We start from the raw sequence: 17,590 nt of genomic DNA on the forward strand, positions 1-17,590 counted from the left end.
ACAGCGGAGGAGGTCCATGCAGCACCTGATGTCGTGGCTGATATGCGTTCTTTTACTTATTCTATTTTGAGTTATTTTGTTCTTATATTGTGGTATGCATAGGTAATTTTCTTGTGATTTATGTATCTGCTTTGGTGTTATTTGACTCGGGTGCGAGTCGATCCTTCGTATCATTAGCGTTTAATCGCCACATCAATATCCGACGTGAGGCGTTGACTCGACCACTGAGAGTTTCTATAGCCCATGAGCATGCGGTGTTTGCTACTGATGTGATCCGGGGATGTGTGTTCGAGATTTTTGGTGTTGAATTTCCAATAGATCTGGTACCGATCGCGATCGGTGATGTCCGTGTCATTGTGGGCATGGACTGGTTGAGTCGATTCGGATATGTGATCGACTGCGAGCGTCAGTTGGTAACCATACGAGATCCTAGTGGGGGAGTGCTTACAGTGTATGGCGAGGGTACCCGATCTGGGTCAGCATTCGGCTCGGCTGCCAGAGCGAGACAGAGTCTACAGCAGGGTTGCAGGGGTTTTGTAACGTATGTGATGGATACGTGAGTTGCTACCGAGAGACCGAGTTCTATCGCTGAGGTTCCAATATGTGACAACCCGATATTTCAAGTAAATGTAATGACCTAAAAGTCAAGTATTGTAACCTATTTTTGAAATAATAAGAATAACGTCAAAAATTGAAGTGTTCAAAGATCTCAATTTGGATATATAAAGTGATAGATAACGTAACAAGGTTTTCAGAAATATAAAGAACGCTAAAATTCGAGTTATAACGAAGAAGTTATGACCAATCTAAGAATTCGTGACAAATCCGGTAAAACACTGTCAAGCGTAAACGTGAAATTCCAATGAAATACTTTTTAGCCTTAGGCATCTGAATGAAATTCGTAGATATCATTAAACCGTAAAAATATATAAAAAGAACGTCCAAATCTGACTTCGTATGAGGAAGTTATGATTTTTCTATGTTTTAGTTTAGCAGTATGTAGCCCGGAGTTCGATTATGAAATCGAGTGATTTCTAGCCGAAACAATCTAAACGCGAATCGAAGATTCCATCGATTGTAGTTCAACGGTAAAAAGACAGACGAAAACAAACGTCAGATGAAGAAGTTATGGACTTATGATGGAGTTTTCTTGTCCCGACCTACTAAAAACAGTATAATAAAAATTAAGTTCAAAAGTAGCCGACGAAGTCTAAACGAGAGTTGTAGAGCATAATCTCACCTACGTGTGGATATAAAGAACGTGGAAAACGGAGCTCGTATGCGAAAGATATGAATATCTGAAGTTCGGGGCACAAATTTCGACACTGTGTCAGAGCTCACGACGTGAACATAGGGTTGACGACGTGAACTCAGAGATTTGACACCTTACAGAGCAAGTAGACGGATGACGCACGCCATGAGCTCTTCAGGACCAGACTCACGACATGAGTCATGCATATTCACGACTTGAGAGTCGAGTTTTTACCCTATAAATAGGATGTGAGGGCTCCGGCTTTGGTGGCTCATTTTCATCCTCTCTCCTACACTATCTCACTTTTAAGCACCTCTAAACCACCCCGAAGCCCTGGTAACACCTCTAACACACGACGCAAGTCCCAACGCCCCGAAGTTCCCGAGAAAACCTTCTTTCCAGTCGAAGTGTTGTCCGCATGAAGCCCGGTTCTTCACCAGAAACTCGGGGTGACATCAAGAAAGCACGTTCCTAGAAACGAAACACTGTCCAAATCACCAGTTATCAAGTGAGTTCATACCCCTAAACTTATCTTTTAATGATTTTAAATACTTTTACAGGGGTAATACAAGTTGAAAACATTATAGTTATATAATCAATCACATGTGATTTATAACTATCAAGCCAAGGATGTTATTTTGATACTTCATTCTGTGTTATCAAACAAACTGTTTTAAATTACTTTATAAAACTAACATCAAGTCATCAAAATTTAGTCAAATAGTTAAACTCTTTAAATGTTATAATAAACTCTTTTAAACCTTGTAGTTGCCAAATCATGTTTATATACGTATAAATATATAAATAAGATTTGAAGGGCTGAGGACTAATAAATTACCTTAATTCCTTTTTCTTGTTTGGATGTGGGATTAAGGTGGTGTTATTTGTCCGAAGGTCGTTTCCTTTTTAATTATATATATATTATACCTATATGAACATAAAAGGTTAATTTATTCGGTATCATTACCTTTGTATCGCGCTAAAGAAAGGTGTTCACCCATGAGAAATAATACTAATCAGATAGAACATATAAATTATATTAAGTATAATTTATGAGTCAATCCACGCTTTTATTATAAACAGATTTAAATAAAGACTTGTATTTTTATTTACTAAAAGGTTTTTCACCGTATTACTCATGAACTCGTTGTTAGCATTACATTTTGTGAGACAATGGCTTTGCGTAGTACCCAACGAAAGTCCCCACTTATAAGCAGAGTCTCTTGGAGTGAGAGCGTGATACTTGTGTATAGATCTATACGGGACTGACGATTCCGCACCCTGACTGTTAGCTACAGTCCCCGGGGTGACAAATGTCAACATCGGTACTGACGTCTAGTATGGTTATAAGAACCCACACGCTGAGACAATGACTCGTGCACGTAGTAATATGCTTCTCAAATAAACTTAAGGAGTAGAATCTTTATGGTTATTTTTTGTTATATAACTCGTTTGTATTAAGTAATCCTAATAAGGTATTATTAACACGTTCAGAATCTAGAGTGAGCACATGTTTAACTAAGCTCTATTGATAATAAAATTATAAGTTGTTCAAGCTAAGTATGACATATTTACTTACACTTTTCGGTCTCGGTTCATATTAGACTACAACACAACTCATGGAAAATATAGGATTTTCCGGGACAAATATCATCAATTTACTAGTGAGCGATTTACAAATTCACTTTCTGGAAATAAATAACATTATCTATTCAAAGATTCATTCTTTAAGTAAAAGAACTTATACAATTATTGTCTTAAGGTTCTAAGACTACTTCCACTCAACTAATAAGAAAATATGGGATTTTCTGGAGAAACATCGTAAAACTTTCAAAGAATAAAGAATTTACTCCTTTTTAACACAAAAATGCTTATGAACTCACCAACTTAAATGTTGATACACTTTCAAAATCGCTTGTATTCTCAGGATAAACAGTAGACATGTACATGCGCAGATTCTGTGAAGACGGAGCATAGCAACATTAAGTCTTTGTTTTGTTATTTACATTTGGAGTCTATCATGTGTAATTTGAATACAATGTAAACACTTTATTATTAATGCAATGGATGTTGTTGCTTGTTTTACTATTTTACATTTGTTGTGATACTGTACATGTCGTCCTCCGCCCCCGAACGTTTCCGCCGTTCTGGTTTGGGGGTGTGACAGATTGGTATCAGAGCTATGTTTATAGTGAATTGAGTATATCAACCCACAAAAGATATGCAACTATAAACATATTGGGATTTAAAATACTCTGACCAAGAGTTTATACTTTTAAATAATAAAATATTTAACTAAAGTATACATACAAGCACTCATACTAGGATAAGTGTCATACTAAAACAGAACAAAAGTATTACAGTTGTTGGACAGCACAAGCAGGCTTGAGGACATATAATCAGATCTGGGAGTGATATAGCCTGATCAACTATATTTTTCCGAGAAGTGATTAGCATGTTCCTAGGAATGGTTGTGGTGTTGCACCAAGTCTAAAAACTTACCAACACTACTATAATGAAAACTTTAGAAAAAAACTTAAACTTAAAATACTATTGGAGTATTTTGTGTTACTATAATTACTTATCTGAGAACTAAAGGTCTTTACTAGTAGGTCAATAGTTGCTGAGTGGATACACTAAGGTTATATGTGACTAAGGTGTCATAGACTGAGAATCTGTGATCCTTTCTTTATTTCTTGTTCCTTGTTTGGTTGTGGATTTGGAGTTCGGGTCACTTATTCGAAGGTCTATCCTGTTTTGATTACGTATGACTGGTATGCACTACGCAAGTATTGAAGTAACTGGTAAGGATCATCCTATAATTACCTTAAGTAGTACGTCTATTAATTATTTCTTTTACCCCTATTCTCGCATAGATAACATGACTGGATTCCATCTCCCTGGCGACCCATACTTTCCCGATCAAGGAGTCGGAGAATGGCTTGAAGCTGAACACGAGGACGAGAACCTGGTGGTCCTAGCAGAGGATGACCCCGAAGAGTGTTCTGATGATGAGGACGAGGAGGAAGTCCAGGAAGACTCGGACTCAGAACCGGAGGTCTACAATCCACCCCAAGTTGCTGAAAATCCTAACCCTCGTCCGACTTTTCAAGGTCTGATGCCTCTGTGGGCGGTGAACTTGGGCAGGTGGAGCCAAGAGCAGGGACAACCCCTACCCTAAAAACGGAGACCGGAGTTACTATAACTTAAATGAGGGAGGCTCAGCAGACAGAGTCCTTCCTATCTTGGTGCGACGTATTTCTCACAATGCTGAACAAGGAAGAGCGAACTTCGACCAAGTCATGGAGACCCGTGCTAACTCCGGAGTCAACACAGTTCGTCTTCGTCATCTGACCGATGACCAGGACTTTGAAAAATCTCACACTGACGCCCTACAGGTGGAGTTGAATGTCTGTCATTCTGAATCAAAGGATCTTCATCAGAACCCAGTGGTACTGCAGAAACGAGTTTGAGAAACGGAACAACAGCTGGCTGAAGCCAGGGCTGAATCAAGTACCAACCCGAACCACTCCCTTCGCGAGTAGAGTCTATTGTACTTTGCCCTTTTGGATATAGTTAGGTCTATGTATAGACTCTAGTACTAACTTCCTGCATAAGTTAAGACCATGGACCTTCAGTCTATTAGGTCTTGGTACTGTCAAAATTTTCTTATTCTGGTTTGATGTAAGACCTACTCCTAGGTTATTTTCCTAAACTTATTACATCTTTAATACCAATAATATTGTCTAAAATCAATAAATCGAATCACGAAATCTCAATCGAGAGTGATTATTTCTCAAAATTCATAAGTCTATTTTAGGTAGACTATATTATGTATCACTATCAAATCTTCTCGAATGTAGGAAGCATAATACCTCCAACCAAAGATGACTTAGTCGGATGACACTCCTCTCGTAACTATTCTAGAAACTTACTCCTACTCTTTACCAGGACTGCATCATAGGGATGTAGGTCGAATCATCAAGAACAGTATAACAAAACGAAGAACTTATATTCGCATGAATGATTAGAATATAACTAGAGCCAACCTTAATCACTCATAAACTCGTTTCTTATCTTATAACATAATCATGCCTCCGAATAAACGTAAACAAACCGCCGACAAAACACCAATCCTTCAGATAGATTCAGCTACGTTTCAAGCTGCAGTCATAGCAGCCGTAGCAGCAGTTATGGCTCACCTTAATGCTAACATCACAAAAGTTAGTGGAAATGTTATCGGCAACCCCAATCACGGTGATAACCCAATACAGCAACAAGTGCCTGTTTGTAAGGACACTCCAGACCTCCGCCCTAATATACTGAAACGAAAGCTCGAGAGTGAGAGAGGGAACAATTCAACTCAAGGACCTTCGGAAGGGCATCAAGTTGGGGCAGTCAATATCCCCATCAGCCCTGCTATCCCAACACCGACCACACCGTACCTAGGACACCTCCCGCACTGTAGTAGGTGCAACTACCATCATTATGGAGTTTGCCGAGAACCGTATTGCAATAGATGCAACAGGAAGGCACATTGCCCGCATCTGTAGAACTCCGGTCGGGTTCATCACTTCAACCACCAATGTTGGGATCAATATGATATGTCATCTTTTTGGTGAATTAGGACATTTCAAGAGGGACTGTCCAACCGAGAAGAAGGACGGGGGAATAGGGGGAGTCTGACCCCATAGCATATCAAAATACCCTGCTATAATTTTGGTACGCTTCCAAACCCCAATAAATAATCATAATTGTACTTACTCTCTCGTTCAAAACAAATCATAGTACTCATAAATTTTTTTTTAACCCTAACAGGTAAGCTATAATGGCTTAATGTTTGCATTAGGGCTATTCATAATTAAGATGGTATACACGACTTGTATACATCAAGCGGTTATAGAGATAGACCCAGTGGGGATCATTTCATGAAAGTTCATTTTTTTCAAGTTATCAGAAACCTCGTTTAGTTGTACTTGTAATTTGTGGTACAATAGAGTTCGTAGTAATAATACCAAGGTTAGTTATTCGTCCTAGTAATCATTTCTTCTTCCAGATCAACATAATATCTAATTCATCAAGAATTTCCGACATCATCGTCCGACATGGTTTGGTTTAGTCCTAACCATGCGAAATTTCTATTTTGTGTAAAAAGAACTCTTCCCTCAAATCAAGCGTCAGATGAAATTCTTCTGATTCATAACACCAACCCTTATATCACTTCTCACTTCAGAACTTCAGAAGTACCCATGCGAAGGGTACCACACCCTTCTAACCTACCCAATAACTAATAACCTTGAAGCGAAAACACCAAAGAAGTCTCAGAAGTCAGTAACCACCCGAAGTATAACCAGTAAATCTCCGAGAAAGACCACTTGTACCACATGTCAAGTTCAAGAATAGAGACTAAGAACTCATTAGGTTAAGTTTATCACTGCTAAATGTATACTCAAGAGTGGTATATAATTTAGAATTAACAAGATTTAGGATGTGTGATTCCGCCCTATCTCCCGTTCCTTGTCTGGTTGTGGACTTGGGGCAGAGCCACCCATCCAAATGTTTTGTCAATCTAACTTATGTGTGACTTGTATACACGAGGTAATAGTGGATGACCTAGGTATAAGTCTTATCATAAACTTCAAAGCAAAAGCCCGCATGCTTACTACAAAAACCGAAGATACCTGAATGGAAGTGAGAGCGGATCACAATGGACTTCATAACCAAGTTTTCTAAGACAACGGGTGGTCTCGATACCATTTGGGTGATCCTAGACAGGTTAACAAAGTCAGCACACTTCCTGCCTATCAAAGAAACAGTCAATATGGAGAAAGTAACTAGAACCTACATTAGGGAAATCGTACGACTGCATGGTGTTCCCATATCCATTATCTCTGATAGAGATAGTAGATTCACTTCAAGGTTCTGGTAGTCGCTACAAAGTTCCCTAGGAACTAGGATAGACATGAGTACAGCCTACCATCCGCAAACCGACAGACAAAGTGAGAGGACTATTCAAACTTTGGAAGATATGTTGCGAGCCTGTGTGATTGACTTTGAAAGGGCATGGGATACTCATTTACCCATTGTCGAGTGTTTCCTACAACAAAAGTTATCACACGAGCTTAAAGGATGCTCCATTTGAAGCCCTCTATGGCCGTAAGTGCAGATCCCCTCTGTGTTGGGCTGAGGTGGGTGACACGCAGTTAGCTAAAGGATGCATTCCTGACAGCACTCTCACAGGTCCGGAGATCATACGGGAAACGACAGAGAAGATTCGTTCAGATTCGTGAACGATTGAAAGCCTCTAGAGACCGACAGAAAAACTACGCAGACAAGAGAAGGAAACCTTTGGAATCCCAAGTTGGTGACCGAGTTCTTTTGAAGGTCTCACCCTGGAAGGGCTTAATACGCTTTGGAAACATGGAAAGCTAAATCCAAGATACATAGGACCTTTCGAGATTATCGCTAGAATCATCCCTAAAGCTTATAAATTTAAAACTACCTCACGGACTTAGTAACGTATACCTTACTTTCCACGTATCTAACTTGAAAAAGTGTATGTCCGACGAAAATCTCGTAATCCCACTCGACGATATCGAGATCGATAAGAGCCTCAAATTTGTGGAAGAGAATGTTGAAATCATGGATGGGGAAATAAAACGAACAAAGAAAAGTTGCATACCCATGGTGAAGGTCCGCTGGAATGCCAAGCGAGGACCTGAGTACACCTGGGAAAGCGAAGATCAGATAAAACAAGAGTACCCGCATCTCTTCCCTAGTCCATAAATAATTATCTTAGAATTAATTTCGGGACGAAATTCCCTCTAACAGGGGATGATGTGACAACCCGATATTTCAAGTCAATGTAATGACCTAAAAGTCAAGTATCGTAACCTATTTTTGAAATAATAAGAATAACGTCAAAAATTGAAGTGTTCAAAGATCTCAATTAGGATATATAAAGTGATTGATAACGTAACAAGGTTTTCAGAAATATAAAGAACGCTAAAATCCGAGTTATAACGAAAAAGTTATGACCAATCTAAGAATCTGCGACAAATCCGGTAAAACACTGTTAAGCGTAAACGCGAAATTCCAATGAAATACTTTTTAGCCTTAGGCATCTGAATGAAAGTCGTAGATATCTTTAAACCATAAACATATATAAAAAGAACGTCCAAATCTGACTTCGTATGAGGAAGTTATGATTTTTCTAAGTTTCAGCTTAGAAGTATGCAGCCTGGAATTCAATTATGAGATCGAGTGATTTCTAGCCGAAACAATCTAAACGAGAATCAAAGATCACGTCGATTGTAGTTCAACGGTTAAAAGACAGACGAAAACAGACGTCAGATGAAGAAGTTATGGATTTATGACGAAGTTTTCCTGTCCCGACCTACTAAAAATAATATAATAAAAATTAAATTCAAAATTAGCCTATGGATTCTAAATGAGAGTTGTAGAGCATAATCTCACCTACGCGTGGATATAAAGAACGTCGAAAACGGACCTCGTATGCGAAAGATATGAATTTCTGACGTTCGGGGCACAAATTTCGACACTATGTCAGAGCTCACGACGTGAACTCAGAGATTTGACACCTACCAGAGCAAGTAGATGGATGACGCACGCCATGAGCTCTTCAGTACCAGACTCACGACGTGAGTCATGCATATTCACGACTTGAGAGTCGAGTTTTCACCCTATAAATAGGATGTGAGGGCTCCGGATTTGGTGGCTCATTTCCATCCTCTCTCCTATACTTTCTCACTTTTAAGCATCTCTAAACCACCCAGAAGCCCCAGTAACACCTCTAACACACGACGCTAGTCCCGACGCCCCGAAGTTCCCTACAAAACCTTTTTTCCAGTCGAAGTGATGTCCGCACGAAGCCGGGTTCTTCACCAGAAACTCGGGGTGACATCAAGAAAACACGTTCCTAGAAACGAAACACTGTCCAAATCACCAGTTATCAAGTGAGTTCATACCCCTAAACTTATCTTTTAATGATTTTAAATGCTTTTACAGGGGGGAATACAAGTTGAAAACATTATAGTTATATAATCAATCACATGTGATTTATAACTATCAAACCAAGGATGTTATTTTGATACTTCATGCTGTGTTATCAAACAAACTGTTTTAAATCACTTTATAAAACTAACATCAAGTCATCAAAATTTAGTCCAATAGTTAAACTCTTTAAATGTTATAATAAACTCTTTTAAACCTTATAATTTCCAAATCATGTTTATATATGTATAAATATATAAATATGCTTTGAAGGGCTGAGGACTAATGAATTACCTTAATTCCTTTTTCTTGTTTGGATGTGGGATTAAGGTGGTGTTATTTGTCCGAAGGTCGTTTCCTTCTTAATTATATATATATATATATATATATATATATATATATATATATATATATATATTATACCTATATGAACATAAAAGGTTACTTCATTCGGTATCATTACCTATGTATCACGCTGACCAAAGGTGTTCACCCATGAGAAATAATACTAATCAGATAGAACATAAATTATGTTAAGTATAATTTATGAGTCAATCCATGCTTTTATTGTAAACAGATATAAATAAAGACTTGTATTTTTATTTACTAAAAGGTTTTTCACTGTATTACTCGTGAACTCGTTGTTAGCATTACATTTTGTGAGACAATGGCTTTGCGTAGTACCCAAAGAAAGTCCCCACTTATAACCAGAGTCTCTTGGAGGGAGAGCGTGCTACTTGTGTATAGATCTATACGGGACTGACGATTCCGCACCCTGACTGTTAGCTACAGTCCCCGGGGTGACAAATGTCAACATCGGTACTGACGTCTAGTATGGTTATAAGAACTCGCACGCTGAGACAATGACTAATGCACGCAGTAATATGCTTCTCAAATGAACTTAAGGAGTAGAATCCTTATGGTTATCTTTTGTTATATAAATCATTTGTATTAAGTAATCCTAATAAGGTATTATTAACACGTTCAGAATCTTGAGTGATCACATGTTTAACTAAGTTTTATTGATAATAAAATTATAAGTTGTTCAAGCTAAGTATGACATATTTACTTTCACTTTTCGGTCTCGGTTCATATTACACTACAACTTAACTCATGGAAAATATAGGATTTTGCGGGACAAACATCATCATTTTACTAGTGAGCGATTTACAAATACACTTTCTAGAAATAAATAAGATTATCTATTCAAAGCTTGATTCTTTAATTAAAAGAACTTATACAATTTTTGTCTTAAGGTTCTAAGACTACTTCCATTCAACTAATAAGAAAATATAGGATTTTCTGAAGAAACACCATAACACTTTCAAAGAAAAAAGAATGTACCCCTTTTTAACACAAAAATGCTTATGAACTCACCAACTTAAATGTTGATACACTTTTAAAATCGCTTGTATTCTTAGGATAAACAGTAGATAGGTACATGCGCAGATTCTGTGAAGACGGAGCATAGCAGCATTAAGTCTTTGTTTTGTTATTTACATTTGGAGTCTATCATGTGTAATTTGAATACAATGTAAACACTTTATTATTAATGCAATGGATGTTGTTGCTTGTTTTACTATTTTACATTTGTTGTGATACTGTACATGACGTCCTCCGCCCCCCGAACGTTTCCGACGTTTTGGTTTGGGGGTGTGACACGATAGTGAGTGAGTTTCCGGATGTTTTTCCTGAGGAGTTACCGGGTGTGCCTCCTGAGAGGCAGGTGGAGTTCCGGATTGATTTGGTTCCGGGAGCGCCTCCTATCGTTAAGGCACATTGTCGCCTTGTGCCACCAGAGATACAGGAGTTATCCTCACAGCTCTAGGAGCTGTTGGGGAAAGGCTTTATTAGACCGAGTACCTCGCCGTGGGGAGCGCCGATCCTTTTTGTCAATAAAAAGGATGGTTCACATCGAATGTGCATTGATTACAGGGAGTTGAACAAACTGACGGTCAAGAACCGTTATCCACTTCCAAGGATCGACGATTTGTTCGGTCAGTTGCAAGGGGCGTCTTGGTTTTCCAAGATCGATTTAAGGTGTGGGTATCATCAGATGAGAGTCCGCAAGGATGATATCCAGAAGACGGCCTTTAGGATGCGTTATGGGCACTACGAGTTCGTGGTGATGCCTTTCAGGCTCACCAATACACCGGTAGCGTTCATGGACCTCATGAACCGGGTGTGCAGACCTATATTGGATCGATTGGTGATCGTGGTAATCGACGATATCTTGGTGTATTCGAGATCCAGAGAGCAGCATGAGGAGCATCTGAGAGAGATTCTTGGTCTATTGAGGTAGGAGAGGCTTTATGCCAAATTCTTCAAGTGTGATTTCTGGTTACGAGAGGTCCTGTTCCTGGGAGACCTCGTTAATTAGGATGGGATTTTGGTGGATCCGGCCAAGATTAAGGAAGTTATGAGATGGGAGGTGCTAAAATCGCCCACCGATATCAGGAGTTTTCTGGGATTGGCCGGCTACTACCGTAGATTTATCAGAGATTTCTCTAAGATTGTCGTCTCCTTCACCAGGTTGACCCGGAAGGGCGTTACTTTTACTTGGGGTCCCGAGCAGCAGAAATCATTTGAGACTCTTCGCCAGAGATTGTGCGAAGCCCGGTGTTAGCCCTTCCCGAGGGAGTGGAGGACTTTGTGGTTCACTGTGATGCATCTATATCCGGGTTGGGTGCGGTGCTGATGCATAGAGGGCACATGATAACATACGCATTGAGGCAGTTGAAGCCTCATGAGACGAGATATCCCACCCATGATCTAGAGCTGGGGGTGGTGGTGTTCGCCCTCAAGATTTGGCGCCACTATTTATACGGGGTTCGGTGTACCATATACATGGACCACAAGAGCCTGAAGTATCTCATGGATCAGCCCAACCTAAATATGCGATAGAGGAGATGGTTGGATGTGGTGAAAGACTATGACTGTGAGATCCTGTATCAACCGGGCAAGGCTAACGTGGTAGCCGACGCCCTGATCCGTAGAGCAGAGAGTGCTCTGATCCGAGATGTGTGTTATGAGGATGACGGTGATGACTACAGTCTTAGATACCATTCGCGAGGCCCAGGTGGAGGCCGTGAGACCGGAGAACTGTAAGAGGGATCGGGTGATTGGGCAAGTGTCCGAGTTTGTGACAGATAGCCGAGGGCTTATGACCTTCCAAGGGCGGATTTGGCTGCCCTATACGTGTGGAGCTCGGCATATACTGATGGAGGAGGCATGTAGATCGAGACTCTCCATCCATCCCGGAGCCACCAAGATGTATTTGGACCTGAAGAGAGACTACTGGTGGCTCTGTATGAAGAGGGATATTTCTTGGGTAGTTGAGAGGTGCTTGACATACCGTGGGGTCAAGGCAGAGTACTAGCGTCCACATGGTCCATTGCAGCCTCTGGAGATTCCCCAATGGAAGTGGGAACAAATCTCTATGGACTTTATCACCAAGTTACTCAGGACGGCGCGTGGAGTTGACACGATTTGGGTGATTGTGGACCAACTGACGAAGAGTGCTTACGTCCTTGCTATTAGTAAGAGCTCTTCTGTAGAGAGATTGGCCAAGATCTATGTGAGAGAGGTGGTAGCACGACATGGAGTGCCGATCTCAATAGTGTCGGATCGAAACATGCGTTCACTTCCAAGTTTTGGAAGAAATTTCATGAGGAGTTAGGCACGCGCTTGCATTTCAGTACTGCGTACCACCCACGGACGGACGGGCAGAGCGAGATGACGATTTAGACGCTTGGGGACATGTTACGTGCATGTGTCATGGACTTCGGAGGAAGTTGGGACACCTACATACCACTGGCTGAGTTTTCTTACAAAAACAACCATCATTCGAGTATTGGTATGCCTCCCTTTGAGCTTCTGTACTGGAGGAGGTGTCAGACTTCCATTTGTTGGGGAGAAGTAGGGCAGAGAGTGATGGGTGGCATGGAGATAGTACTGAAGACGACCGAGCAGATTCATCAGGTCAGACAGAGGTTACTGATGGCCCAGAGTTGCCAGAACAGTTATGTGGATAGGCGACGATCCGAGCTAGAGTTTCAGGTCGGAGATTTTGTACTCCTGAAGGTATACCCATGGAAAGGGGTGATCCGATTCGGGAAACAGGGCAAGCTGGGACCCCGGTACATCGGTCCTTTCAGAGTGACCGCCAGAGTGGGTAGAGTAGCATACCAGTTGGAGCTACCGGTGGAGTTGAGTCAGATCCATAACACCTTCCACGTGTCCCAGTTGAGGAATTGTGTAGCTGATGAGACGACCGTAGTACCACTTGAGGACATTCAGCTGGATGCGAGCCTGAATTACATTGAGAGGCTGATCGCCATTTTAGATCGAAAGGTGAAGGTTCTGAGGAACAGTGAGGTGCCCCTGGTTCAGGTCCAGTGGCAACATCGGAGAGGGTCCAATTTGACTTGGGAGCCGGAGTCAGAGATGCGGGAGCACCATCCAAAGTTATTTGCGGAGCATGACTTCGTGGGCGAAGTCTGATTCTAGTGGGAGAGAATTGTAGCATCCCAAGTTCATGTATATCTTGTAAACTTTGATCTTTTGAGCACTTGTCCATTTTGGCCTTTATTAGAGAAAAGCTGGTAAACGAGTACGCAGGGGCGTACTAGAGTGTATGCTCAGCGTACTCGTATGCGTGCATGTGACGTGGAGGCCACCTAGTACATTGGGCATACCAGTGGGTACATTGGGCGTACTAGGCCCAGAATGAAAACCCTAATTTTTGGTGAGTCCACTATTTAAAGTATATGATGGCCTCATTCCTGGCCACCATTCCCAGACATCAAACACTCCTAACCCTAAATCATCGTTCTTATAGCTTGTGAGTGCATTTGAGAGCTTGTGAGTGTATTCATGTGTTCTTGAAGTGGAGAAGAAGCCTTGGAGAAGAAGGAATGAGAGCCCAGGCCATTGGATCTGAGCATATTTGTGCGGAAAGCTTCACATAGAGATATAAAGCTTCAAGCTTTCTCACACTTTTGATTTGAGCATTTATATGGAGTATTTTAGGGTTTTTTCAGAAAAGATGGAGGCTTTATGAGTTAATGAGCCCCAGAGGTCATGATGCACCCCTTTTTAGCGTATTTTGTGGATTAATGTCATAAAAATCCAATCTTGGTCGTTAGAAACAAGCCATGCATAAGATATGAGCTTTATGAGAAAAGTGGATGAGTGTTTTGAGTGTTTGTGACCAAATCAGCCATGCAAAGGCTTAAAGTCACTGACTTTATTGATTAAGAGATATTAGGGAGTCCAGATCTGTGATATGAGCCAAGGTCTTAACTGATTAAGACCAAATATGTGAGGAGAGTGAAACTGGGACTTACGCTGGGTGTAATCCTAGTACGTGCAACGTAAGGGTCGAGCATCCCCGATATCTGCATGGCAGCCGAGTATGCCCAGCGCAAAGAGCTGGTACCCACAACGTACTCCCTGCCGTTGACTTTTGGTTGACTTTTAGGGTTTGGTCAACATGTAGACTATTAAGCCATGGAGGGGTAAAATGGTCTTTTACCCTTCGGTGAGTGTATGGAAGGGTTAGTCTAGCCTCATGAGAGTCGTTATTAATTAGGGATAATTATTGTGTGTGTTTGGCGGAGGCTAGACTGGTGATAGGAGTTCGAGGTTATCCGATTCTTACGTGGTGGGTCTTCTCACTATACATACCTAGAGTGGTAATATGAGCTGTGTGTGACCGAAGGGTCTTATGTGTTATTTGAGTACTGTGATATCTTGCATTATTTCTATGTGATTTATACTGTGTATTATTCTGAGAAACTGAGTAGGACTAGAGGGTTCACCCGAGTTATGGGACTGGAGGGTCCCACTGAGACACCGGACCAGAGGGTCCATACCGAGCTGTGAGACCGGAGGGTCCTCACCGAGACGCATGAGACTGGAGGGTCCATGCCGAGTTGTAGCCTCGAGTGGCTTATTATTTATTCATGTGGTATTTAGGGGAACTCACTAAGCTTCGTGGTTACTGTGTTATGTGTTATGTGTTTTAGGTACTTCTCAGGATCACGGGAAGGCGCCGACATGATTGTACACACACATCAGAGTTTGAGTTATGATTTAGAGGATCCTGGAGTTTTATATATACAGTTTTGATTATGAGATTTGATAATTTGACATTGTGACATTTTGGGATTTTGTTACTGTGATAATTGTGTTTTTAAATTGAAAAATTTTGTTTGAAAATTTACGTCATTACAAACACTAGCGTTCAACCCGAGGAAAAAGTTCATGTAGAACCAATTGACGAGTCGTTACCTCTTAGGTGTTCTAGTAGTGTTAGCGTTCCACCTATGTTGTATGGTTTTTATATAACTATAGAAGGTGATACGTATATCAATGATAGTACACTGATAAATTTGGATGAACCTGCTAACTATAAGGAAGCCATGGCGGGCCATGAGTATGCTATATGGAAAGAGGCAATGGACAGCGAGATCCAGTCCATGTATGAAAATCAAGTTTGGAACTTGGTTGACAATGTACCAAGTCGTAAGATGGTTGGGTGCAAATGGATCTTCAAGAAGAAGACCGACATGGATGGAAAGGGGCACACATTCAAGGCACGACTAGCTGCAAATGGTTTTACTCAAACCCTAGGGGTTGACTATGATGAGACGTTCTCACCAGTGGCTAAGATTAAATCTATTAGGGTTATGCTAGCTATAGCTGCGTTTCATGAATATGAAATATGGCAGATGCATGTCAAAACCCCTTTCCTGAATGGAAAGTTGGTTGAAAATGTTTACATGAGTCAGCCAGAGGGTTTTGTGGATGCTAAGTACCCTAATAGAGTGTGTAAGCTTGAGAAATCAATCTATGGATTGAAGCAAGCTTCTCGCAGATGAAATATTTGCTTTGATGAGAAGGTCAAAGAGTTTGGCTTCTCTAGGAGTGAGGATGAGTCCTGTGTATATGTCAAAGCTAGTGGGAAATAGCAGAAATGAGTCACAGTTTGAGTACTGATGCCGAGATAGCAGAAATGAGTCGGATTCCATATGCTTCCCCCGTTGGATCGATCATGTATGCTATGACATGTACTCGCCCTAATGTAGCTTTTGCTTTGAGCATGGTCAGTTTATATCAGGGGAACCTGGGTAAAGCGCACTGGATAGCGGTTAAGAACATTCTTAAGTATCTGCAAAGAACCAAGGACTGGGTCCTTGTTCTTGGAGGCAGTGATGAATTGAGAGTTACTGGTTATAGTGATGCCAGTTTTCAGACAGACCGAGACAACTTCCGTTCTTAGTTTAGTTGGGTGTTTACACTCAATGGAGGAGCAGTGAATTGGAAAAGTTCCAAGCAGGAGACCGTGGCTGATTCAACATGTGAATCGGAGTATATAGCTGCGAGTGAAGCGTCAAAGGAGGCTATATGGTTGAAAAACTTCATTAGATACCTTGGCGTTGTGCCAGCCATAAAGGAGCCCATGAAATTTTTTGCGATAATAAAGGAGCGGTTTCCTTAACCAAGGAACCAAGGGATCATGGAAGATCCAGAAATATCAATAGAAAATATCATTTCATCAAACATCGGGTAGAAGAATGACTCCTCGTCGTCAAGAGGGAATCGTTAGAAGAGAATCCTGCAGATCCCCTCACAAAGGGTCTGAGTAGGATTAAGCACATTCAACATTCGATGAGCATTGGCCTGAAGGACGATATTAGTTTTAGTGATTAGCTATATATTTTAGAAACTTGTAACAATATAAATGTAATTCACATTGATAATTATGTAATGGAGATTTATATATAAGTAATTGTTTAATATCTTTTGTCAATTGTTTATCTTGTGTTTCACTTTGCATGTTTTACTTCTCGAATAATTGGATTGTTCAAATTGTCCATAGTCGATCATACTTCGGAAGTAAGTAGTGAATTAAGACTTTCACTAATTGGCTTGTAGATTATCTAAGTGTTTAGACATAGCAATGGTTTGCTGCAACGTTCATGAGTACTCTTGAAATGGGGATTTGAGTATTCGATTAAGCCCATGCTCATTTGAATTACTTCATGGAATTTATCACGAGTAATTATGAGATGATAATATTGTATATCATTAAACCAAGATATATGAGTTGTTGTTTACGAGTTGGCTGTGCATTGATAATGCGTAAACACATTAGTAACTTGATGTTATAAACCACATTGTTTTGTATGATTGATGAGTAAATAGTACAAGCATATAAGTTAAAGTTTATCTATTCCTTTTATCTCAAGGGGCAAAAGCGATATCTTGGGCCCCTCGATGATTTTGTGTTGACTTATGTGTCGGGCCCGGTCAGGACTG

This window comes from Lactuca virosa, chromosome 3 (assembly GCF_052849685.1).
Source record: "Lactuca virosa cultivar CGN04683 chromosome 3, Lactuca_virosa_CGN04683_v6, whole genome shotgun sequence".
NCBI lineage: Eukaryota > Viridiplantae > Streptophyta > Magnoliopsida > Asterales > Asteraceae > Lactuca > Lactuca virosa.